This window comes from Leuciscus leuciscus (genome assembly GCF_965113295.1).
Source record: "Leuciscus leuciscus genome assembly, chromosome: 9".
In the NCBI taxonomy this organism is placed as follows: domain Eukaryota; kingdom Metazoa; phylum Chordata; class Actinopteri; order Cypriniformes; family Leuciscidae; genus Leuciscus; species Leuciscus leuciscus.
This window is the reverse complement of record NC_138733.1, coordinates 2770679-2796987: the sequence shown is the minus strand read 5'-3', so window position 1 is coordinate 2796987 and position 26309 is coordinate 2770679. Positions and strand designations below refer to the sequence as shown.

The 26309-nt window shown below is 37.8% G+C and overlaps 2 protein-coding genes and 1 long non-coding RNA gene across 31 annotated transcripts in view; 1 reads left to right on the top strand and 2 right to left on the bottom strand.

The window, feature by feature from the left end:
• The window catches only part of LOC309506198 (uncharacterized protein), a 317689-nt gene that overhangs the window by 201154 nt on the left and 90226 nt on the right, over positions 1-26309 (bottom strand). The gene's annotated exons all lie outside the window — the stretch shown is intronic.
• Positions 1-26309, top strand: part of LOC309506386 (uncharacterized protein) — a 102224-nt gene that overhangs the window by 70284 nt on the left and 5631 nt on the right. The gene's annotated exons all lie outside the window — the stretch shown is intronic.
• Positions 19785-25374, bottom strand: LOC309506449. Its single transcript, XR_014208752.1, has 2 exons — positions 24238-25374; positions 19785-20811 (listed from the first exon to the last, which is right to left on the bottom strand). It is a non-coding gene; the product is annotated as an uncharacterized lncRNA (long non-coding RNA).

Genomic DNA, 26309 nt, shown 5'->3' with positions numbered 1-26309 from the left:
CTGCGCTTGGCAAAGATGTTCAGATAGCCATTGTTTGTTTGTTTTTTAAAACCATAAACTCTTGCTTTCTCATCTTACTAGGGCTGTAACGATAGACCAAACCTACGATTCGGTTCGTATCACGATTTTTGATTTTAGATTTGAAAAAAATCATGTTTTTGGTGCTGATGCGGTGTGACTCGTTCAACATGTGGGTGGCGCTGCCAACAAAGCATCTAAAAGCTGTCACAAAGAACCGGCAAAAGTAATTATTATGAATATGTCAAATATAGCAAGGAGACATTTTAATTGTTTATTAATAAACACGTGTTTTCTGTGTCGACTGCAAAGATGAAGTTGACGATGCGTCGCGATCTTCTCAGAACGCGCCAGAGAAATGCACATTTCATAAGCAGAAAGCAGTCTGTTTTCCTTCATTTTGAATTGTTCTGTTTAGACATTTCAAGCTTTCTATATATTTCTCAGGTCTGTGAGGCAAGTAGCATACCTTACGCTGAGTTTCGGTTCATTTATGAGACGAGTCCAGTTCTCGCCCGCGCCTCCGTGTCATGATTATCTATTTTCTACTATATTTACTTCTTAGGCTATTTAAATCCAGATAAAACATTGATTAAAATTAAGATACAATTAATAAAAAAACGAAATTCACTTTAAAGAAAGGCTTTGTGCTTTCTGTTTGAGGTCTCTGTGAAATTTTTAAAGTCGCTTTCAGAGCAGTCATGTCCGTAATGGAGAACTGTCACGCCCGTAACATTGTTTTTTTTTTTTTTCACATAAATGCGACCATGAAAAATAAAATAAAAATAATATGTTATGTTCTGTGGAGGACGATCTTTATTCATCCGGTGGGTATATATCTTTTGGTTTGCACAGTGTAATTTATAGAATTACTAAAAAATATTTTGCCACCTAAAAGTTAAAGATTTTTTGTGTCACGTCACATGTGTATTTCCCTCATATTAAATATAAAACGCATGTGTAGACTGATATTTTTCTAATGTCTTGACTCCTTTCAGACGTTTCAAAATATTGGTATTAAATGCATTTTCTGAGAATTTATATTTCACGTATTGACTGCAAATGTCACGTCCATAACACTGCTGGAATCGCCCAAGTTTAACGAATTTATCCTCAACTAGTTTTTGTGGTGTAGGTCTACGTATTTATGTTAACTTAAATAAATCTAATAGTAATTTAAAGATGTGGTAGCCCTACATCTTACACATCGTGGAAACAAAATAAAGGCCATTGCACACTGAGTCCGAAATTTTCGTATGCGTTTTTTCGTGTTCGGCAGCCTTAAAATTCGTCACGCACAGAAACCTTGCACACTGAGTCCGATGCGTATTTATTAAACCTTTGCGGGAAAAAACGCAAAAAATACAAAATGGATTCGTCAAGCAGTGAGGATGATTTTGTTGCCCTCTTTCTTCTTAAAAAGAGAAAAAGAAAGAGGAAATATTGGGTCCATCCAATCCTGAGATTGCGCCGAGAGGAAGGAGAGTTTCACCTCCTTAAGGAGTTGCGAAATTATCCCGAGTGATTCAAAATTTACCTCAGAATGTCAGTGGAACAGTGTGATGCTTTGCAAGCGATACTGGAGCCACATATTATAAAGAAGACCACCAATTTCCGTGAACAAATCGATCCTGAACAGAGACTGGCAGTGTGTCTAAGGTATGGACACACACACACACACACACACGGCCGACGGAAGCGCTGGGCAGACAGAACAGCTGTATAGGCCTACAGGTTATATTTTATACCCAAATAATACATGATTAGTAATCGAACTGGCTGCTCAATCACACCTTAATCGATCCAAAATTTCGATCTGATTGAAAGGGGAGGTTTATTCCTTTTCTAATCCGATCGAGAGAACATGTAAACACTTGATTGTCAATTGTCAAAATACTGGCCTTGGATGCGAAAAACGCAGAAAATCGAACCCGATCCGAATTTTTTTATTACGGACGAAAGTTTCGTAGACAGTGTGCAAGCGTGATTGACATAAGGTGAGGTCGAATTTTTTTTTTAACGTGCGAAAATTTCGGATGCGAATTTCGGACTCAGTGTGCAATGGCCTTAGGAATGGAAACTAAAATATGGTAGTATGCGCCTCAGTCCCAATACTGTAAAACTCGACGTAGGCCTACGTTCACAACATGTACTTTTTTAAGAGAGAGTTAGTTTTTGAGAAAAGTACACATTATTACACTGTTCTTGTGTTATTACACTGCTAATTTTTGTTTTGTTGTACACTGTTAAGTAAGATCTTTAGGTTTTTTGCAAAATAAATGTTGAGAATGCATAATACTCTCCCATGTCTCTTTTTGATAAGGATACCTACCATTTACTTATTATATTATAAAAATATTAACTTTATTCACATACTAAAGAGAGACAGGACAGGCTACTCCTCCCAAAATGTACCAAAAAAAAGTTATACCGTGATATTATACCGTCACCGTTCAAAAGATGAAAAATACCGTGATATTAATTTTAGGTCATATCGCCCACCCCTACGTGCAGCTATCTTCTCTATTGCCTCGTGCAACTTTTCTAATGTCAATGAGGATGGATTGTCACCAGTCGCAACTGTAGTGTGAGCTGCCACTCTCGCACGCACAGGGGTCTTCAAGTTACCTTCAGGCTGTGCTTCCTCTTCCTCAGACCATGTGATGGCGTCCTGCATCAGCTGTGCAAAAGTCAAGCTTCGCTCCTCCTTAACCCTTCGTTTCATCTCTCTTCTTAGGAAATCATCCCTCAGTCCAAGGACTAACTGCTCTTTCAAAACACTCTCTTCATCTGAAACTCGTCTGGGCTCTCTGCGTTTCACCTTGTGGAGCTTTTCTCGTAAACCGTAAGCATAGGCGCGTATGGTCTCACCAGGTGCTTGCTTTCGATCATAAAAATCTTTCAACCTCGTGCCAATAGGTACCTTGTCTCCATAGGTTTCCTGGAGCAGCTGGAAGATGGACTCTACACTGTTATCCACTTCTTCCATCATGAACTTCACAGTATCTTTAGCTTCTCCCTTTAAGTGCTGCTTTATTAGCTCCACCTGATCCTCTTCTGGCACCTTCATGACTCGAAAGGCTGATTTCATAGAGACAATCCACTCTTCCACACTTCCTTCTCCGGGTTTTGTGGTGCCAGTGAAATCGGTGAGTTTATGATCTCTTGGGATATAGATCGTTGCTGGGGGTGCACGAGTGGCTGCTTGCTGCTCCATTACTGCTCTGGCCAATGATAGGGCTTCTCGCTGCTCCGTTTTGGCATGATCCAATGCCCCAGCTTGCTCCGCTAACCTCCTCTGCATTTCAGCGAACTCCTTCTTCAATTCTTCCAGTTCTGCCATTTTTCTTCTTGCTCACAGACCTGGGACAGAATAGTGCAACAACAACAAAACTAGGCTAAGTATGATCCTGTTCGTGACGCCACTTATGTAACGAGTATTTAACCCGTCTTGTAGGGGAAAATGTGTTAGCGCTGCCACGGAAGACTGAATAACGAAAAGATCTAAGTCCCCACTTTCAGTACTTTTAATCTCATTACACACTAAATGTATGCATGCTGTGTACTACTTTATTGGAATCTACAGACCGACGAGGGTAGGCTTCAGTTTGTGTAACGTCACAAGATGGCTTCCTGAAGTAAAGTAAATGTGTGAGACAGTCTAATATACTCCTCCCTCCCCTGGTCTAATAAAGTAGCTGAGATGCCCCTACTCCTTGACAGCTCTAAACAAAAAGGTACAATACAGGTAAGTACGAAAATTAAACAATATTTATTATCTGTGTACTTTTCTTTCTTGTAATCAAGTGTTAATTCAGGGTTGATAATCACAAAATAAAATAAAATAAAATAAATAAAATGTATGGTCTTTGTGTTTTCTTTTAAACTCACTACAACACAACCACTTTCAATGTAAAAGCTCTAAACCATTCAGTTGTACAATGGTAAATCTCACTTCAAAATAAAAAAACACTTGTAAACACCACTTTCAGTTTCCAAATGATCAACTTCAAATGATCAAACAATCACATTTTGAAAAACAACATCAACAATGGTATACCCAATGAAATTTCACATCTGGAAGAGCACTTACGTGAAACGTCCCTTTATGTGTTCACTCACAGTTCACTTTAGGTTCTGTGACTCAACTGAACTCTCACAGTTCAATGTTCACCAGATCAAAATATAAAAAAAAAATAGATTGAAGAGTTTAGATGAGTTGTCTCGACGTAGCGTGCGTTGAAATGGACTTTCGTAGCAATATCACTCAAGCTCAATGAAATGTCCCACAAAAGAAAATGATTTATGAATCAAAAATGAGTCAAAAAGCAAATGAATCAAACTCAGATTCTTGAATCAGAATGAAATGAATCAACTGTAATGTATCAAACTGAGATACACCAACTGAGATGTGTCAAATTAAAATGTCGTTGGATGGCAGGGTAATACAAAATAGTCTTAAACTCAAATCTTCTCGGAAAAAAACTATTTTCAGCACAAACTGCAAACAGCAGTTTCCATCTCACGTGCGACGACACGTGCCGAACACTCAGATACGCGGATGACCAGTCTGGTCGAAACTTTAGTTCGTAAGAGTGCTTCTCAATCAAGATGAAAGAAGTCCAAAAATCAACAAAAATGGTCAAAAATCTCTCCAATCGTCACCAATCAAACGACACTTGTACTTTAAATGCACTCACAGTTCTCGTAACCTTCACAAAACATTACTGCGTCACTCTAGCAGTCCAATGCAATGTGGTTCACGGATCAAAAACTACACAAATTACGAAAACGTGGGACACAGCTCACAAAAATCACTTGATGGCGTCCTTTACTCGACTAAAGCCCCGATTAACTTTCGTTTAAGTAACTTTATCAAACGAGCTTCTCGAACACGACACGACACTTTCTCTTCTCTGCCACACTCTCATACACTCCGCTCTTCTTCTCCTCTCGCCGCGCACACTCAACACCGAAAACCAATCCACCCGTCAAAATAAAAGTCCGCCAAAAAAAAACGATTTTTAGGTAATATATATACCCGTTACATTTGGTTAATTTTTTTTTCTCTCTCAGTTTGTTAATTCATTCTTTTTATTTGTTCATCCTTGCCTTCATTTGTTCAGTTTTGTCACTCATTTATCTTTCTGCAAAGCAGAGTTCCTGATAATAAATCATAAAGAGGACTTTGTTTGATCACATCTGTATGATATGAAATAGGTTTCCCAGATAGCAAACTGACATTGAATCAACTTTGATCTCCGATGTTGATCCAGCATCACTTTGCTCATCGAATTAATGCTGAATCAACGTCAGACACGCCATTCAAAACTAACGGAAAATCAACGCAACTGGCAACTGGTTTGCTTTCCTAACGCTGAAACGATGTTGATTTCAATTATGTAAATTACGTTATAGCTACCATAAACACATTTTCTACTTGTTTTAAAAATCTATCACTTATTTGCAGACATGGGGACTTGTGACTTGGTGACTTGGACTCGAGTCGCTATTTTTATGACTTGACTTGAGACACCATGACTTGAATGACTTGAGTGTTAATCACATCATGTTTTCAGTTTGAATATAATATATAAATTATTTTTAAAAATCAAGTTGATTACCCAGCTGGAGCGCAGGCTGAGAATAGCGTTGTCATGACTGGATCATGAAACTATCATCAGTCATGCCCTCTCGTACCCAGAGCCATAGAGAGAGAGAGTTGCGACACTCCCATAGACCTCCGTTGTAAATAATGGCGGCGCTTTTAACCGCCTACTTCCGGGATTTGAAGATCGGAATAGTTCCAAACACTGTCATTTGGGCGTTGGACACCATTCACTTACATTGCTGCGCGTCGAGTTGTTCCAGAGTTAAGTTGCTGAAATATCGACCTCTTTTGAATTGTCAACTGTCTATATTGTATCAGAGGCCCTTTGCGATGCTTATACTGGTCTTCATTTGTACATGCACAGCGTAATTATTTATATTTTATGTTGGTTGTTTCAACCAATTTTCAAGCACTGCCTGCTAGCTAACGTTAGTTAGCTAGCGCGACTTCGTCAGCTAAGAGTTCGGTAATGAATCGCTACCACCTTTATAGCAACTTTTATTTTATTTTATTTTTTGGGATATACTAACTTTTCATTATGTTATTATTGTCTTGAGTGAAGCGGCTTGTGAGAACAATGCTGGACCTTTAGGATTGTTATGGCCATCACCAGTCCTGTCTGTTTCATGGATCACCTGCCCCTGGTTTTTGTTTTTCTTGTTCACACACACAAGCACACATTTTTGTTGTCTGTCATTGTTTAATAAAAATTATTTTATTTGAAAACCTTCATTTGTATCAGGGGTGGTAGTGGCGCAATGGATAAGACACATGCCTTTGGTGTGAGAGACCCGGGTTCGAATCCACTGTGAGACACCAATGTGTCCCTGAGCAAGACACTTAACCCCTAGTTGCTCCAGAGGCGTGCGACCTCTGACATATATAGCAATTGTAAGTCGCTTTGGATAAAAGCGTCAGCTAAATGAATAAATGTAAATGTATCAGCCATGCTTAAATTCGTTTTTAATCTGTTATAGTTTTGATAATGTGTATGGCCTTAATCTTAAAAATAATATTCTTAGTCTTAACATGATCATGTTTCACGTTGTGGTCCTGGGGGTGGCCACTTTCATCAGACCTCTGCCACGGCAGACCTCTTTGCGTGATCACGAAGGTAGGCTAATGGCTGAATCAAAATTTATAAGCAAAATCACGGGAATCAATAGCCTAATACAGCCCAGTTGTGCTAAAATAAATATCATGAGACATCCATCATCAGATGAATGATATGGAAAAGTTAAGTTAGAGCCGCTAAAGCCAGTGCTACTACCCATGCGAACATGAACACTAAGCTTTTCCCTCCAAAAATATAGCCTAAAACTTATCTCCAAATGCAAAACTGACATTAACAAAATGCAATAATGCAATAACAGCTGAAAAAGTACTTGGGTGTGTGTTTTATTTTATATTTACCGTTCAATAATGCAATCGCTGCTGTCTGTCCCATAGAAGAACATGACAGCCATATCATAACTATTTATTAGATACTAGTATTTATTCCAAATGTTACTAGTAAGATTTTTTATTTTACTAGTAAGATTTTTAATTGAACTATCCAGTGGCCGTTCTGACTAGTCATAACATAAGACGAGTAAAAAAGCAGTTGTGACTAGTAAAATAAAAAATCTTACTAGTAACATTCGGAATAAATACTAGTATCTAATAAATAGGTACTAGTATCTATTGAATAAGTACTAGTAGCTAATTTATAAGTACTAGTATCTAATTTATAGGTACTAGTATCTAATGAATAAGTACTAGTATCTAATGAATAAGTACTAGTATCTATTGAATAAGTACTAGTATCTAATGAATAAGTACTAGTATCTATTTAATAGGTACTAGTATCTATTTAATAGGTACTAGTATCTAATGACTTAGTACTAGTGTTTATTGAATACATACTAGTATCTAGTAATAGTTACTAGTATATAAAAAATAAGTACTAGTACCTAATAAATAACTACTAGTATCTAATATATATGTACTAGTCACAATTGGAATACATACTAGTCAGAACTGAATAGTTGATATCTGAATGACAGATCCCCATAGAAGTCAATGGCAAAAAAATTTATTTGTTACTAGTAACAAAAGAATAGTTACTAGTCACTATTGGAATAAGTACTAGTATCTAATGAATAAGTACTAGTATCTATTTAATAGGTACTAGTATCTAATGAATAAGTACTAGTATCTAATAATAAGTACTAGTAACTAATGAATAAGTACTAGTATCTATTTAATATGTACTAGTATCTAATGAATAAGTAATAGTATCTAATGAATAAGTACTAGTATCTATTGAATAAGTACTAGTACCTAAAGAATAAGCACTAGTATCTAAAGAATAAGCACTAGTAGCTAATGAATAAGTACTAGTACTTAATGGAATAGATACTAGTATCTAAAAAATAAGTACTAGTAGCATGAAAATAGAGACTAGTCGGTTTAAATGATTAAATGTTAAAACGGCTTGCCATATACATACTAGTCAGAACTGAATAGTTGATATCTGAATGACAGATCCCCATAGAAGTCAATGGCAAAAAAAATTATTTGTTACTAGTAACAAAAGAATAGTTACTAGTCACTATTGGAATAAGTACTAGTATCTAATGAATAAGTACTAGTATATATTTAATAGGTACTAGTATCTAATGAATAAGTACTAGTATCTAATAATAAGTACTAGTAACTAATGAATAAGTACTAGTATCTAATAAATAAGAACTAGTATCTAATGAATAAGTATTAGTATCTAATGAATAAGTACTAGTATCTATTTAATAGGTACTAGTATCTAATGAATAAGTACTAGTATCTATTTAATAGGTACTAGTATCTAATGAATAAGTACTAGTATCTAATGAATAAGTACTAGTATCTATTGAATAATGTTACGACCTCAGTGTGGGTCATATTGTGTGGATTTGTTTGTCCTTTGTTATTTGTTTTGTAGGTTGGAGTGAGTGATGTCATGATGACTGATGGTTCACACCTGATGCCGGCAAATAAAGGAAGCTCCCTTCAGTCGTGACGGCGCTCTCCCCTCGTGCCATTTTGTTATCGTCACAGTTGTTGTTTTGTACTCGTTTTGGTTTATTCTATTACTTTATTACTTTTACTTTAATAAATGTTATTCCTTTTTGCACATCATTGTAACGTGTCATCTCCTTCTTTGTCGCGGCTTGCGAGCCGGCCGTGACAAATGGGGGCTCGTCCGCCTGTTTGCTAACTTTTGAAAATTCCTGTCGACATGTTTTGGAAGCGTTTTTTTTTGCGTTCGGTTATTTTATAATGAACTTGGCACGTCCATTAACTGAACGTAAAATCGGAAGAATGTTGTTTGGGGTAAACGCTATTGTTTGAGAGATTATTCGTCGTTTGGAAGGAAATGCGCGTTGAATTTATTTGTTTTGAGGACAGATGTTGCTGTATCATCAGTTGGCTGTTCTATGCTGTTTCTAAGAGGTAAGTGATTTTGCAAATCATATCGTGGTGAGAATATTGTTGATGTTCCCTTGTTAGGTGTAGCTGCTTGGTCCCTTTTGGAACAAGTAGGTAATGTAATTTTTGTTTACATTACCATATCAGTAGTGAAAGCCTTGACTCAGTTCATTTCCATTTTTGGCATTCCAAAGATTGTGCAAAGTGATCAAGGTTCTAATTTCACTTCTCATTTATTTTCTCAGGTTTTGAAACTGCTGCACATTAAACACAATAAAGCCAGTGCCTATCACGCCCAAAGCCAAGGGGCTTTGGAGCGTTTCCATCAGACGCTGAAGTCTTTGCTGCGTTCTTATTGTACAGAGATGGAAGGAGATTGGGAACAAGGATTGCCGTGGTTGATGCTATCAGCACGTGAGGCATGTCAAGAAAGTACTGGGTTCAGTCCCAATGATTTGGTGTTTGGGCACACAGTTCGGGGACCGCTGGCTGTACTCAGAGACCAGTGGGTTGAAAGTGCACCACCAAAAAACTTGATAAGTTATGTGAATGACTTTAAACGTAGATTATATGAAGCAGGTAAAGTGGCAAAAGAACAATTGCATTCCTCGCAAAAGCGTATGAAGACTATTTTCGATCGACGAACTGAGAAACGGAAATTCATGCCTGGTGATCAGGTGTTGGCTCTGTTACCTGTGGAAGGCTCACCATTTCAAGCTCAGTTTACAGGTCCGTATGTGGTAGAAAAACAAGTTACTGACTTAAACTATCTGATTGCCACTCCAGAGAGGCGAAAGTCCACCCAGTTATGTCATATTAATTTATTGAAGCCCTATTATTGCCGTTCTCACCAGATCTCAGAGGATGAGGTAAAACCTGCGTTAGTAGTGGAGAGAATTTCTCTTGTGGGGGAGGGAATAGATGAGGGAGTTTCCTTTCCAGAAGATACAGTACTACTGGGGCGTCTAAAAAATTCAGAGACTCTTAAAGATCTGTATAAAATGTTTGCCCATTTGCCTGATGATAAATGTGGCGATTTGATTGATATTATTAATCGTCATGTTTCTTTATTTGGTGATGTACCTTCGCGCACACATTGGTTGGAGCATGATATTGATGTTGGGGATTCGGAACCCATTCGCCAGAATTTTTATCGGGTGACCCCAAATAAACTCCTGCATCTTAGCGCTGAAGTTCGGTATATGCTGGATCATGATATTGCACGACCTTCATTTTCCAGTTGGTCATCTCCCTGCTTGCTTGTGAATAAATCCGATGGTACTTATCGGTTTTGCACCGACTATCGTAAAATAAATAGAGTAACAAAACCAGACTCATTTCCACTGCCTCGTATTGAGGATTGCGTTGATCGGGTTGGGGCGGCAAAATTTGTAAGCAAGTTTGATCTGCTTAAAGGCTATTGGCAAGTTCCATTGACCAAAAGAGCTCAAGAGATTTCCACTTTTATTACATCAGAGGGGTTATTCTCTTATAACGTTATGAGTTTTGGCCTTAGAAATGCGCCTGCAACCTTTCAGCGACTTATGAATAGGGTTGTTTCTGGGTTAGAGGGAGTGGCCGTCTATCTGGACGATGTAGTAGTTTTTAGTGATTCATGGGAGCAGCACTTGAAGCATATCGCAGACCTGTTCTCTCATTTTGAAGAGGCTGGCCTGACCGTCAATTTGGCTAAATGCGAGTTTGCCAAGGCCACTGTGACTTACTTAGGTAAGGTAGTTGGACAAGGATGTGTGCGACCAGTTCGGGCCAAGGTTGAGGCCATTGATCAATTTCCTTCTCCTACTACTAAGAAGGAGTTGATGCGGTTTTTGGGTTTAGTAGGGTACTATCGGGGATTTTGTAAGAATTTTTCTACGGTGGTAGCCCCCCTCACTGATCTGTTGAAAGCCAAAGTAGCTTTTGTTTGGACAGCTGCCTGTCAGGTTGCTTTTGAGGCCGCTAAATCACTTCTTACTTCTACTCCTGTGTTGGCAGCGCCTCGTTTTGATCGTTCTTTTCAAGTATGTGTGGATGCTAGCAATGTGGGTGCTGGAGCAGTGTTGTTACAGGCTGATGAGGAAGGGATTTACCGTCCAGTTAGCTACTTCTCAAAAAAGTTTAATTCTTATCAGTTGAATTACTCTGTGGTTGAAAAGGAGACATTAGCTTTGATTTGGGCTTTGCAGCACTTTGAGGTGTATGTGGGATCCGTATCAGACCCATTGGTTGTGTACACGGACCACAACCCCCTTGTCTATTTACATTCTTTGCGTTGCCCAAACCAACGATTGACTCGTTGGTGTCTTTTTTTGCAATCGTATGCACTTGATATCCGGCATATTAGGGGGACTGACAATGTGGTAGCTGATGCATTGTCTAGAGCTCCTTATTCCTTTTAACTGATTGACCAACTATGTTTTGTTCTGCTCTACTTGTCTGTCTTAAATTGCTTCCACAGGGCCCGTGGTTGCTGAGGATATTGGAGAGTATTACAGAGTGGTGGGTTTTTTCCAGTTTTGAGTTGTCGGGTGACGGGTTTCATAAATGTCCACCCTTTTTTCTATGGGGGGGGGGGTGTTACGACCTCAGTGTGGGTCATATTGTGTGGATTTGTTTGTCCTTTGTTATTTGTTTTGTAGGTTGGAGTGAGTGATGTCATGATGACTGATGGTTCACACCTGATGCCGGCAAATAAAGGAAGCTCCCTTCAGTCGTGACGGCGCTCTCCCCTCGTGCCATTTTGTTATCGTCGCAGTTGTTGTTTTGTACTCGTTTTGGTTTATTCTATTACTTTATTACTTTTACTTTAATAAATGTTATTCCTTTTTGCACATCATTGTAACGTGTCATCTCCTTCTTTGTCGCGGCTTGCGAGCCGGCCGTGACAATAAGTACTAGTACCTAAAGAATAAGCACTAGTATCTAAAGAATAGGCACTAGTACCTAAAGAATAAGCACTAGTATCTAAAGAATAGGCACTAGTACCTAAAGAATAAGCACTAGTACCTAAAGAATAAGCACTAGTAGCATGAAAATAGAGACTAGTCGGTTTAAATGATTAAATGTTAAAACGGCTTGCCATAATGCGCGTGTGTGTGTGTGTGTGTGAGAGAGAGAGAGAGAGAGAGAGAGAGAGAGAGAGAGAGAGAGAGAGAGAGAGAGAGAGAGTGAGAGTGTGAGAGAGAGGAGAAATGTAACAAAGTTTAATGTACGTAATCTGTGTTTGAGAGAGAGAGAGGGAGGGAGGTGTTCAGAGAGGAGTCTGTTGGATGTTAAGCTGTTATTTGTTTTATGGACTCAATGTTGACAATTTAAAACATTTCAAACACTGTTGGCAGAAGTGAAAAATAAATAATTTTATGAAGTTACAATTTTGTTTGATTCCATGATGTATTTTACTGAACATGAGTATTTACAATGCAAATCCAAATTATTGTAATTTACTGACAGTTAGGCTACTTATATCTTGTCTTTTCATTTTATTAAGATCAGATTCTGCAGGTAAAATTACAATAATAAGGTGACTTGACTTGACCTACTACAGGACTTGACTTGACTTGACATAGCCTGTGACTTGACTTGACTTGACTTGACTTGCCCAAGAAAAATACTTGGGACTTACTTGAGACTTGAAGGTTAAAGGGATAGTTCACTTTGAAATTAATTTTTGGTATGTTTTAGCTTACCTCAAGGGCATCCAAGATGTAGGTGTCTTTTTTTCCGCAGTAGTTTCAATTTTGATATTTTTAGGTCAAACCGTTCTTGTCTGTCAGTCATATAATGCAGGTCTATGGTCACCACCTCAAACAGCATGCACAGAGTCCAAATTAAAACAATTCCCCGTCGTCCAAATTAAACAATTCCCCATCGTAAGTACACATTGATGGCCTAAGACACGAAACAAGCGGTTTGTGTGAGAAAACGAACAGTATTTATATAGTTTTTACCTCTTATACACAGCCATGTCCAAGTGATCTGATCTGACGTGTACGCAGACTGGTGTATAGATATATACACACTAGATGTCGCCTTGGCTACGGCAGTTCATTGGATCTAAAATGTGCAAAAATCCAATTACAAATTAAGCCCTGTGTGACACCCTTTTAAAATGTGAAAATCCTATTCATTTTGCTTTATTGATTTGAATGTTCTTTAATATTTTCTTTAATTTCAGTTTATTATTTAGCTTGGATTATTTTAATACATACAATTAATAATTCCTTGGGAGCATACGAATTGGATTACCACAAATGATCCGTGCTGAATTTGTCTGGTCTGACTCAGTTCATCATTGATTGGGAGAGAACAGTTCAAACTTACTGGCTGTGGAAATCAGCGGGCGTGTCTCATTATACTATAAGCAAAACGCCGTAAAATAGCGCGCGCTCTGTGCAACCAAAACGGCGTTTTTTACGGCGTCATATGGCGAGATGAACGGCGTAAAAAGCGGCGCTTTCCATGCACACTAAAACGCCGTCAAATACGGCGTCATTGACGTATTTCGCGCGTCTTTTACGGCGTTTGTAATTACAACGGCGTATTTTACGGCGTCCAATACGGTTTAAAACGCCGTATTTGACGGCGTTTGGCTTTAAACGCGATTAATCTATGGCGTATTTCTGAGCCTCTTGGCTTGCCATAGGTTTCTGCATCAAAACGCGCGTCCTCGACGTGTGATCTGCTATTTAAAACGCACGTTTGCAACGTGCGCTTTGGGGTCACCGAAAACGCGCGTTTTTGACGCGCGTTTATAATAACAAAAATGGGCGTTGAAAACGTGTGTTTTGACTAGGACAAAACGCACGCTTTTGACGTGTAAACCGTTAACCCAACAGGCAGTACAAACGTGTGTGAAGTTTCCAAGCAGGCGAAAAGGACGCATGAAATACGAGTTTCAATCAGTTTGAACGGGTCAGTGTCATTGGCTGCTGAAGGCTTGGGTCTAACCATTTCTGTGGGCTTAGGGGGGTTTAGCTACTGTTCATAGACTAGGCTACCACCATTTAACATGCCATAGATCAGGTTATTCAGCCTATCTATTTTGTCCTTTTTTGTAGAACTTATAGAAATAATGTATTTAAATTGCAGTTTTATCAAAATTTTTATAAAAATAAATCTCCTTGTTTTTCTTTGCTCATGCCTTTGTCCCTATGTGGTTTAGGTCTCTTGTATTATCATTAAACCCAAGCAAAACAGCATGGAATTATCGATGGCAAATTTTACAGAGGAGGGGATTATAATTGTTGAGTTATTATAATACAATAGTTATCATTTAAGTTAAAAAAAAAGAAAGAGAGAAAAAACACAGTTTTTTTATTTTCCAATTGTAATTTTGGTAACATTTTACAAAAAGGTTTCATACATTATTTAAGTACATTAGTTCCCATGAATTAATAATGAACTGCACTTCTACATGTTAATTTCAAATTTCATTTCAACCTTATATTTATTAAAATCAAAAGTTGTTGTTAACATTACTTAATGCACTGCGAACTAACAGGGTACTAAAAGGGTACTCTTCTCAGATTAGTAAAGTAAAACAAAGTTGTTAAAGTAGTTTAAGTTTATGAACATTTTAAATGTATACAATACATAATGTTGTTTATATATATATAATTTTTTTTTTTTTTTTTTTTTTTTACAAAACATTTTCAACCCTAAAACTTCAAGAAAATCTATGTTAAATATCTGGACAAGTTCTGGGCCAGATTTTAGGTTGATGTCTCAATAAATGAGCTTTAGGAAAAATTGTATTGTGCGCAGTACCAAAATTTTCCACTAGATGACATCCAGACTCCACCGATGAGATCTTCGACTTCCATGTATGGTTTTTAGTGATCTGAACCTTATATTTCCATACTATTCCAAATATGTATGAAGTAGACATCCTATTCAGAAATAGTTAGGGCAGTAATGTTAATATTTGATTTGAATTCAATCTCTAAAACACATATAAAAATGTACGGAAAGAATCAAAGCCCGAGTTATAGTTTGCCTCCACATCACAAATGAAGAATCTATTGGTATTTATCTACTGCTGTCATTTCTTTTGATAATTAATTGTTTGGGGTGCTCCATGGTCATGTATTTAGACCGGTTACTGCTGTTTTAATTCTGTAATGGTAATGTATGTACAGTATTTCAATGTACAGTATGTCATATTACACCTCTTTAGATGCTATCTTCAGTCTAAAAATGTATTTAATCAAGTAAGAATATCCAAATATACAGAAATACAATCCAGATATACATCAAAATAACTTAAAGGATGCAAAAAGTAATGCAAGAATGATTTAATGTAATTTCAGAACCGTTCTGAGATAGTATTTTTCATGTCGTGTATGTTGACATTTAGTAGGCTACACTATGATTGCCCAAAGAATTCACATTTAACTTTTTAATGTTAACAAATGTATATGTAATGCAGAGGAGTACTATGTGCTTTGCAGCATGCTGCAGACGAACCCAACGAATTGAAATGGTATACAACTTACAATACACACACCCAAAAAGCATTAGTTTAACTTTATGTGCCATGTTTTTAGGGCCCAAGCCCTGAAAGGGCGAAGGCCCTATTGTTTTCGGATTGATATATTTATTCTATTGTTTTCCTTAGGATTATTTTTTTTAATTATTATTATTTATTTATTTATTTAACGACTATTCAGGCACTTTTTGGGCCTTTAACATGCTCGAAAACTCTTGAAACTTTGCACACGGGTCAGAACCCGCGGCCATCAGGGCCGGGCTGAAGCTGGTACCCGGGCGTGGCAGGGGGGCTCGACTGCGCCCCCTGGAACGGGGTCCGAAAACTCTTTTGACCCAGCCCTGCTCAAAATTTTGTAATTCCTGCTTTGAATTGGCAGGAAGTTGTAACAGTTCCTGCTAAACAATTCAGTCCAACCCAGGCACAGATGCAACAACTGCAGGATGTGGACATTCTTGCAGGACCTGTTGGTAGTCCGGCTATTGATGCACTTCAAACTGTAATTTATATTCTGCACCAGTAGATTGCTTTTGATTTGGTTCTACTGACATTTGAAAATAAACCTATCTATCGATCTAGATGTAGATGACTATCCATCTATCTAGAGATGTAGAGATGGATTATCCATGTTAATGGGTTGACTGGTTTTATTTGGTGCTAATTGAGGTGAAGACTTCATAACATAAGCCTTATAACATAGACAGTATTTATTTATATTTGAAACCTGGTAAGATGCATCACATTTGTAGAAAATAAATTGGATAAAAAATATAATTGATTGATCCCAGGATGTAAATTAGTTCTGTTACCATTTCTCACATTTAAGAAAAGAAATAAAAAGCATATGTTAAATCTTAAAAATTAGGATGACTTGTGCATGTTTGAAATAACATGAGGGTGAATAAATTTAGACAGAATGTTTTGAATTTTGAGTGAACTATCGGATGTTTCTGTAATTTGGTCCCTGTAAAGCATCTTGGTGGCACCCTGCTTGCAATAGTGGTACATTTTATAGTCATTATATATATAAAGGTTATGTTGCTTAACAAATTTTCATTACAACTGCATCGATCAAGAACCACATCTGTACACTTTTCCCCAATCAAATGTTAACTTTTAAAGTTTGAAAACTTGAGGTAGATATACAGCTAGAATGGTATTAATGTGCAAAAGAAGGAAATGTTATCTTGGTAAAAAAAAATGTTTTCATAAAATTGCAATCTAGATATTTTCTTTGGCCTACACAAGAAAAAGAAAATGGAAAAAATATAGGGACAAATTAAGTTCTTATATATGTCCTGCCCTGAGCACAAGCTCTCAATCTAATCCTGTAAGTCTTAAATACTTCTATAAAGTATAAAATACCCTATTTAAACACTAAGTCTTAAAAAAAAAAAAAAAAGGATAATATCACCTGTGTACTTAATTACTGTTTGTCTGTGTTGAGCGCACAATATTTGAACAAAAAGGTTTCAATAAGCTGCTTGTGATACCTTCAAATGTAAGCACAACGAAAGTCCACGTTGTTCTCTAAAGACAGATATTGATTAACCTGCATTGATTGCTTACCTCCACCGTAACTGATTTTCCCACACAAATGTTAATGATTTTATGTTAGAGCTAGAATGACCACTAATGTGTTTATTTACAAAAAGGCATGAGCGAAGAAAAACAAGGCAATTTTATTTTTATCAAAATTTTGATAAAACTGCAATTTAAATATATTATTTCTATAAGTTCTACAAAAAAGGACAAAATAGATAGGCTGAATAACCTGATCTATGGCATGTTAAATGGTGGTAGCCTAGTCTATGAACAGTAGCTAAACCCCCCTAAGCCCACAGAAATGGTTAGACCCAAGCCTTCAGCAGCCAATGACACTGACCCGTTCAAACTGATTGTAACTCGTATTTCATGCGTCCTTTTCGCCTGGTTGGAAACTTCACACACGTTTGTACTGCCTGTTGGGTTAACGGTTTACACGTCAAAAGCGTGCGTTTTGTCCTAGTCAAAACACACGTTTTCAACGCCCATTTTTGTTATTATAAACGCGCGTCAAAAACGCGCGTTTTCGGTGACCCCAAAGCGCACGTTGCAAACGTGCGTTTTAAATAGCAGATCACACGTCGAGGACGCGCGTTTTGATGCAGAAACCTATGGCGTTCCGATCGGCTCTTTAATATGAGGTGTGATTTGTGCACTTTTTGGCGATCGCAAAGCAAACTGAGAGGTGAACTATGGAATGACGCCTGATTACTATGGGATTTTGGCCAGACGACTGGCGAGCGTATACACGTTAGTTCACCTCTCAGTTTGCTTCGCGATCGCCAAAAAGTGCACAAATCACACCTCATACAAATCACACCTCATACACTGCCACGCGTGATTTACGTGACGTCAGCGTGACGTCTGCGTCACGTCTGCGTCTTAAAATGAATGGAATAAATAGCAGAAAAAAAATAAAATAAAATAAGACGTTGAGTGAGACGTTCATTGAGACGAGTGCATGTAGCAAAGTCATAATAAAGAGCCGATCGGAACGCCATACACAACAGACACTCCCTCCCACTACCAAAAGTGACGCACGCCGGCACCGCCCGCCCCTCAAACAACATAGTAGATTGCGGGTTTTCAAACTTAGGTAGCTGTCAATGCGGTTCATGACCTGTTCATGACACTCTTTCTTGGTCAGCGGCAGCGCCAACACAGATTTGAATATGATTTTGTCAAAGGTTTAATAGACAAACGAAATGGAATAAGATCGCGTGGGTGTTTGAATCGAGATCACAGACTTTTAAAGATGAATCGTGCAGCTCTGTAATGACCATAGGTAATGACACATTTCATCCTCTATTGAATCGAAAGTGGCTAACTTCTGTCAACCTCATCTATAAGCAAGGGCAAAAATAAAGCAATTTAATTTGAATTAATATCTGTAATATTCTGTAATAAAAATAAATCGATTTTAAAATCATAAAAATAAATAAATAAATAAATAAATAAAAACGCGATATCTAATTGAATCGATTTTTTCTCCCAGCCTTAATATGCATGTTTCATGTTGCCATTTGAAATAACTGAAATGTTAAAGTGGGTTATTTTTTTGTGTCCATATCTACTCGATGTTTTTATGTTACTGAATGCTTTTGTTCCAAGCGACTTTTAGTGACAATAAACAGACTCATTGATAGCCTAAGTTGATCGCATTATTTTCCGTAACATAAGCTTATAGTTTAATAGTAGGCCTAGAATAGTCTGACTGAAGTCAGTGTAGCCTACTTTTCCGTTCATTTAATTGAATATTGTTTCTAAAATCGGATAGGCTAAGTCGAAAAATGGGTCATTTTAAAGCTTGTTAATGATTTCAATGTGTATAAATGAGAAACAAGCCACACAAAAAAAAATTGGGCGGTTTTTTGTGCATTCTCGCGGTTTTTGACGAGGTTTTGGGCTGGAAAACCTCGCTGGCACCTGGCAACCCTGTTGACAGCTTCGTGACCTGGAAGTGAAGACGTCAGTGCTGTTTATGTGTGGATGTGAGCGTCTGTAATCGCAGTTTTATATTTCATTTTAGTGATATTAAGTTATGTTTGTTTTTTAAATTTTATCTGTATTTACATGCTGCTACTAGTTGGCAGAAGCTTTTTAGGAGCACAAGAGATCTATTCAGTCTATTCAGGTGTAATTTCACATTAAAGTACTGTCTGTATATAATACTTAAAATATTGTAGTGTCCAATGTTTTCGGAGAATATTTGTTTATTCCTGATGATTATTTTCCATGTTAGGCTCTGATTAGGTTCAGCTGTTACAATTGAAAGAGAATACCAGCAAACGTGTGTGATATATTCAGCCGTCAAGAAAGTCAAACCTCACCCAGGTAATCAAGGTTGGCAACCATGGCCATCACACTACTCATTGTTAGCATGATATACGTTTACACCATCAAAAGTAATGATCACTTAAATAAGAGGAATTTAAACAATATGAAAATTACAATCGTGGCCTGCTGTCAGATACAGACCTCAAAGGGCATTACATTATGTCACAAAAAGAATGTTCTTGCTGCCATTTTTTTAAATTGATAATTGTATTTAGTTATTTAATTTAATTAACACTATCTTCTAACATTTAAAATTGTAAATATATTTTAACAATCATCAACCATTTCAATCGTGACTTATACAACCAGTTAAAATAATGTAATTGAAAATATGAATTCAAATAAATGTACATTCTTTACTGTCACTAAAGCATATACACAAGTATCAGAGTGAAGGTCTTGGATGCAATTATGTTGTGACAGGAAAGACCAGAATCCACAAAACATTAACTGCATACTATACATGTAATGCACAGTATTCTCATGATATACATTACTATACAAAATGCACAATTACAAATACAGGATACATTTTAAAAATTAATATACATTTTAAATGTTGCAATGATTCTTTAAACAGTTCCTGTTGCAGTACAAGTAACAAAGCAGTGACTGGATACAAGCAGTTCAAGGATAGTCCACCCAAAACATGAGGATTCTCTCATCATTTACTCTCCTTCATGCCATCCCAGATGTATATGACTTTCTTCTTGACATAAACATAGACAAAGATATTTAAGGAAATAATCCATCTCTGTGAGTCCATAATACAAGTGGATTGTAACCCATTTACGCAAGACAGTTGGTCGGAAGTGATTTTAATAGTTAAAACAGTCATTATAAGTATATTGTTTGACTTCAGAAGGCATTGACTCATCCACTGAGGTCGCATGGATTACCGTCACGCTCACTCTGTGGTTTTTAAAGCGTCTTTAGGACTTGCAGAGATGGATTACTTTCCTTACAATCTTAATTCGTGTTTATATGTAGAAAGAAAGTAAAATGCATCTGGGACAGCATGAGGGTGAGTAAAATAAGAGAGAATTGTATTTTTGGGTGAACTATCCCCTCAACATTCATATGCTATTGGTATGCTAATCCAAGATCAGCATAGACTAATAAGAATAAAGTGCAACCTCTTGTGTACTTGTGAACTGTGTTTGTTTTAATCTAGAGGAAATTGAAATATTTGCTAGTTTATATTAAAATAAATCAGGTGTCTGAAGATCAAGATCCCAGTCATTCAAAGGTGATGTGTCTGAACAAAGTAAGATTATTGTCTGAAAGGGACAGTAGATCTCTGGTACTATCACTCCATCCTCTGTGTCAGCATCAGGCTCATTCAGCAAAGTTGCTCCACTCCCTGTACTGGGAAATGAGAGAGGAAATGTATTATAATCTAACAATACAAACTGCTTTGAACTCTCCATACAGTAAAAAGTTGCAGACTTAATATATTTATTATTTTTATATTTAAGGGATTTTACAGTACTAAATATTTACCTCAGAGTCAAGCAGCATTTATCCTCTGTAATACTGTTGTGTAACCAGTAGATGGCTGTATAGCCCAATATATAAACATATGGCTGTGCATTCCCTAGTTAGGGCCCGAGCACCGATGGTGAGAGGACCCTATTGTTTTTGCTCTGTTTATTATTAGGGCCCGAGCACCGATGGTGAGAGGACCCTATTGTTTTTGCTCTGTTTATTCTTCTTCTTCTTCTTCTTCTTCTTCTTCTCCAAAGTGAATCGCTTTTTAGAGGGCCTTAACATGCTCGAAAACTCATGAAACTTTGCACACGCTTCAGAAGTGGTGAAAATTTACGTGTGATATGGTTTTCAAAATTGGGTGGGGCAAATTCTGTAAATTATTGCCCCCATATTTTGCCCCGGCTCTACGTTTCACGCACAGGTATGAAATTTGGTACATACATGTAATGACGCAATACCTACAAAAAAGTCTCTTGGAGCATAGCCCTAAACACAACAGGAAGTGAGCTATTTTGAACTTCCTCCTAGATTTTGGGCATTTTTCGTAATTTCCTGATGTTGCACTTTAACGAACTCCTCCTATAGATTTCATCTGATCCTCTTCAAATTTGGTGAGTGTAATCTTATGGCCTTTGCGACGTTAAATTGCGAAGATCTAGAGTTTTCGTCGAAGGGTGTGCCCTCGGCAGCCTGACAAATGTTCACCCAATTTCGGCCTTTTGGTGATATATGCATGATCAGATAAGTTCTCTGTCAATATTGCTTGCAGTTCCGATGTTGCTAGGCAACCACAGACAGCCTGCAGTAACTCAGGCATACAATTTCCAGTCTGCCCCAAACTTCACATGTTTGATAAGAGTCCTGTCCTGAACACATGACCATGCTCATATTTGGTTATAGCAATAGCGCCACCTGCTGGTAGCAGGAAGTGTGGCAAATACAAAACGTGCTTGAAAAATCATGAAACTTTGCACACACTTCAGAAGTGGTGAACATTTACGTGTGATATGGTTTTCAAAATTGGATGGGGCAAAATGGCTTAATTATTGCCCCCACATTTTGCCCCGGCTCTAGGTTTCACGTACAGGTATGAAATTTGGTACCTACATGTAATGACCCAATACCTACAAAAAAGTATCTTGGAGCGTAGCCCTAAACACAACAGGAAATCAGCTATTTTGAACTTCCTCTCAGATTTCGTGCAGTTTTTGCCATTTCCTGATGTTGTACTTTAACGAACTCCTCCTACAGTTTTGATCTGATCCTCTTCAAATTTGGTGAGTGTAATCTTAAGGCCTTTCCTAAAGCCACCGGGTGGCGGTGGCAGGGGTGCGAGGGCCCTTTTCATCGCTGCTTGCAGCTTTAATTAGGGCCCGAGCACCGATGGTGAGAGGACCCTATTGTTTTTGCTCTGTTTATTATTATTCTTCTTCTCCAAAGTGAATCGCTTTTTAGAGGGCCTTAACATGCTCGAAAACTCATGAAACTTTGCACACGCTTCAGAAGTGGTGAAAATTTACGTGTGATATGGTTTTCAAAATTGGGTGGGGCAAATTCTGTAAATTATTGCCCCCACATTTTGCCCCGGCTCAACGTTTCACGCACAGGTATGAAATTTGGTACATGCATGTAATGACCCAATACCTACAAAAAAGTATCTTGGAGCATAGCCCTAAACACAACAGGAAGTGAGCTATTTTGAACTTCCTCCTAGATTTTGGGCATTTTTCGTAATTTCCTGATGTTGCACTTTAACGAACTCCTCCTACAGATTTCATCTGATCCTCTTCAAATTTGGTGAGTGTAATCTTAAGGCCTTTGCGACGTTAAATTGCGAAGATCTTGAGTTTTCGTCGAAGGGTGTGCCCTCGGCGGCCTGACAAATGTTCACCCAATTTCGGCCTTTTGGTGATATATGCATGATCAGATAAGTTCAATATTAATGTTGCTTGCAGTTCCGATGTTGCTAGGCAACCACAGACAGCCTGCAGTAACTTAGGCATACAATTTCCAGTCTGCCCCAAACTTCACATGTTTGATAAGAGTCCTGTCCTGAACACATGACCATGCTCATATTTGGTTATAGCAATAGTGCCACCTGCTGGTAGCAGGAAGTGTGGCAAATACAAAACGTGCTCGAAAAATCATGAAACTTTGCACACGCTTCAGAAGTGGTGAAAATTTACGTGTGATATGGTTTTCAAAATTGGGTGGGGCAAAATGGCTTAATTATTGCCCCTACATTTTGCCCCGGCTCTACGTTTCACGTACAGGTATGAAATTTGATACATACATGTAATGACCCAATACCTACAAAAAAGTATCTTGGAGCGTAGCCCTAAACACAACAGGAAGTCAGCTATTTTGAACTTCCTCTTAGATTTCGTGCAGTTTTTGCCATTTCCTGACGTTGTACTTTAACGAACTCCTCCTACAGTTTTGATCTGATCCTCTTCAAATTTGGTGAGTGTAATCTTAAGGCCTTTCCTAAAGCCACCGGGTGGCGGTGGCAGGGGTGCGAGGGCCCTTTTCATCGCTGCTTGCAGCTTTAATTGCTGGATGTTTTCAGTCTTAATTACTTGCATGTATTAAGTTTTTAATTTGGACATATATTTATTATTAAAGATTTAACATTTGTCTCAGAAATGTTCATTTGAAGTGCACTTTTTTCGTTATTATTAGTCAAATATGGACACAGAAAAAGCTCATTGTTACTCATACTAGACACTCAGTCATCTTTATCACACAAAGGTAATCAGAATAAATATTGCAACCAGGCCGATACTTCAAAATAATTGAGTGTTTACATATTACGAACAGAGACGTGGTCTGTGGTCAACTCGTGTCTCTCCTCTTTCAAAAACTTTGCATCGCAAATTAATCAGCAATTGAGAAATTCAGGTTTAAATAGCTTTATTGGCATGGTAAAAAAGGCTTACATTGCCAAAGTTGAATCAGGCAGTGATTGACAGCGCTCTGGTCCTATGGCATCGGTCATTGACTGATACAGTACAGATAGGCTACTGTACAGTACTCTAGCCCAATGTTGTTTGGGGTGGCTGGGGGGAAATATGATCTAATCGAAGGAAATATGATCTAATCGAAGACTGTAAGTTAACCGAATGTAGATAAAGTCATGTAATGATTGGGCTAACAGTTAAATCAAGGCAACACAGCTCAGCTGTATAATGTTATGGGCTCTTACTGAGCTCTAAAATGCCTCTCCACCTGAAAAAAAGCCAGTACTGTAATATAAATAGTATTAGTATAGTATAAAAAAAAAAAAAATCAGACTCACCACGAGTAGGCTAACGTTATCCAGTATCCTCCTGATCGATATAGCGACGATGACTAATGATATCATTCGTCTGTGCTATTCCTTCTATAAGAGATGATCTCAACAATATAGTGTAGCAGCAAATAAATAGATATAAACTTAATATCACTAAAATGAAATAGAAAGCTGCGATTACAGACGCTCACATCCACACATAAACACAGCACTGACGTCTTCACTTCCAGGTCACGAAGCTATCAATCAAAAGCTCAGTAACCAATGAGAACACACTGCTACTAGCCCCGCCCCCACGAGAGAAATGTGTCAGAACGGCGAACGAAAACTCAGGGAGCGTAAACGAAAACTTCAGAAGTGTAAATGAAAACTCTGGAAGCGCATTTGTAAGTTCAGATCAGCGATTGAAATATGAGAAATAGTTAGCAAAACATATAGTGTATTAAAAACGAAGTCAAAAAAATTGCCTGCGATTTATTCTTTTTTAGTTTTAGAGATAATTTATTTAGTTTCAATTTATATTTTCATTAGTTTCTTGAAAAGCTACGTTCATTTTTATTGGCACAAAAAAAGCTCCATACACACGAAGCCAGAGCTTTCCCTATCCGATCTTTTTTTTCCCCGTTCAAAAAAAACATTCCGTAAACACGGCGTCGTCTCAAGAAATATCTGCGTACACACGAAACCACTGAATCCGACCTGATCCGACGAGTAGACTCAAAACGATGTAGTATACATGCCAGACCAGTATGTGGCGCTGTAATTCTGCCACAGACATACACTAAAAACGGAGAAGAAGACTTGGAGCTCGCGCATAAACCTTGCGCGCTGTATACAACAATAATATTAGGCACAGTAGCTTCTTTTTTTCTTTTTTAATCAAGAACTTTGTTGAACAATATGAAAACCATAAATGTAGTTGCTGTGACTTAACGGTGTCTGACTAGTTGACACTTGGTGTGATGACATCATCGTTTCACAAAATATACGGATTGGCCGTACACACGAAAACGCAAGGGCGGCGTTTTCAGATTTATCCACCTTGGGACCCGGTTTCAAAAAATAGCGGTTTCCGAAAACGCCGGATCCGTGTGGACGAAACACCAATACGATAAAAAATGTATACGTATACAGCGAAACGCGTCTCCGGCATTGTTTTATTCAGATTAATTATATTTTCCTATAAGAAATAATATATTTTCCTAATAAGGCAGATAAAGTTTCAGTTGGCTAGGAGACTGGGCTATGGCCCTATGTTATCTATGTCAGTGGTTCCCAACAGGGGGGTCGCGGCCCACAAGGGGGCCTCAGCGAGCTCTGTGGGGGGTCGCGTCATATTTTGAAAAGTTTTGAGCAATTTGCATTAAATAAAAGTCCTTAACTTTTTTCTGTTAAAAATTTTGATAATGAGCGAGTTCATCATGAATCCATTTTCCAAACCGTGTTTTTGTCTTATCCTGAATCACTATGGTACACCTATAATAAGTGATTACATTGGGACTATTTTACCCTGGTTCGGATCGCTGCCGCTGCGGAGTAGCCCAGTACCTGCGTGACTCGTCATAGACGCACACAGAGAGAGAAGTAGTTCCGGCTACAATGTTCTTCCGAAAGACGCATTATTCTGTTAATAAACGCAAGTTTATTATCGCTCGCTATAGCGCCAAAAGCCTAAAAAATAAAGCCTCACATTGATAAAGCCTCACAAATAACATGCAAGTATTGAGGCCCCAGACAGAAGTCATTTAGTAATAGCCTATATTCATTCTTTTTTTACCTACACACAAGTGTGAATACTGATATTTCTGTTATTGCATTTAAAATGGCAAATTTATAGGCTACTCCAAGTATTGGCTTACAAAGGGCCTACTAATGTTTTTGTTATTGTATTTTCAATATTATAGGCTATTATTTGTGCATAAACATATCTGTTTATAGTAAACATACCGTTTGTTTGAAAACAACATATTTTGTCATCCTTGCTGCAAGCTTACAAGAGCGAAAATATCATTAAATGTGAAGGGGGGCCCTAAAATATTTTCTTGGGAAAAAGGGGGTCTCAGACAAAAAAAGGTTGG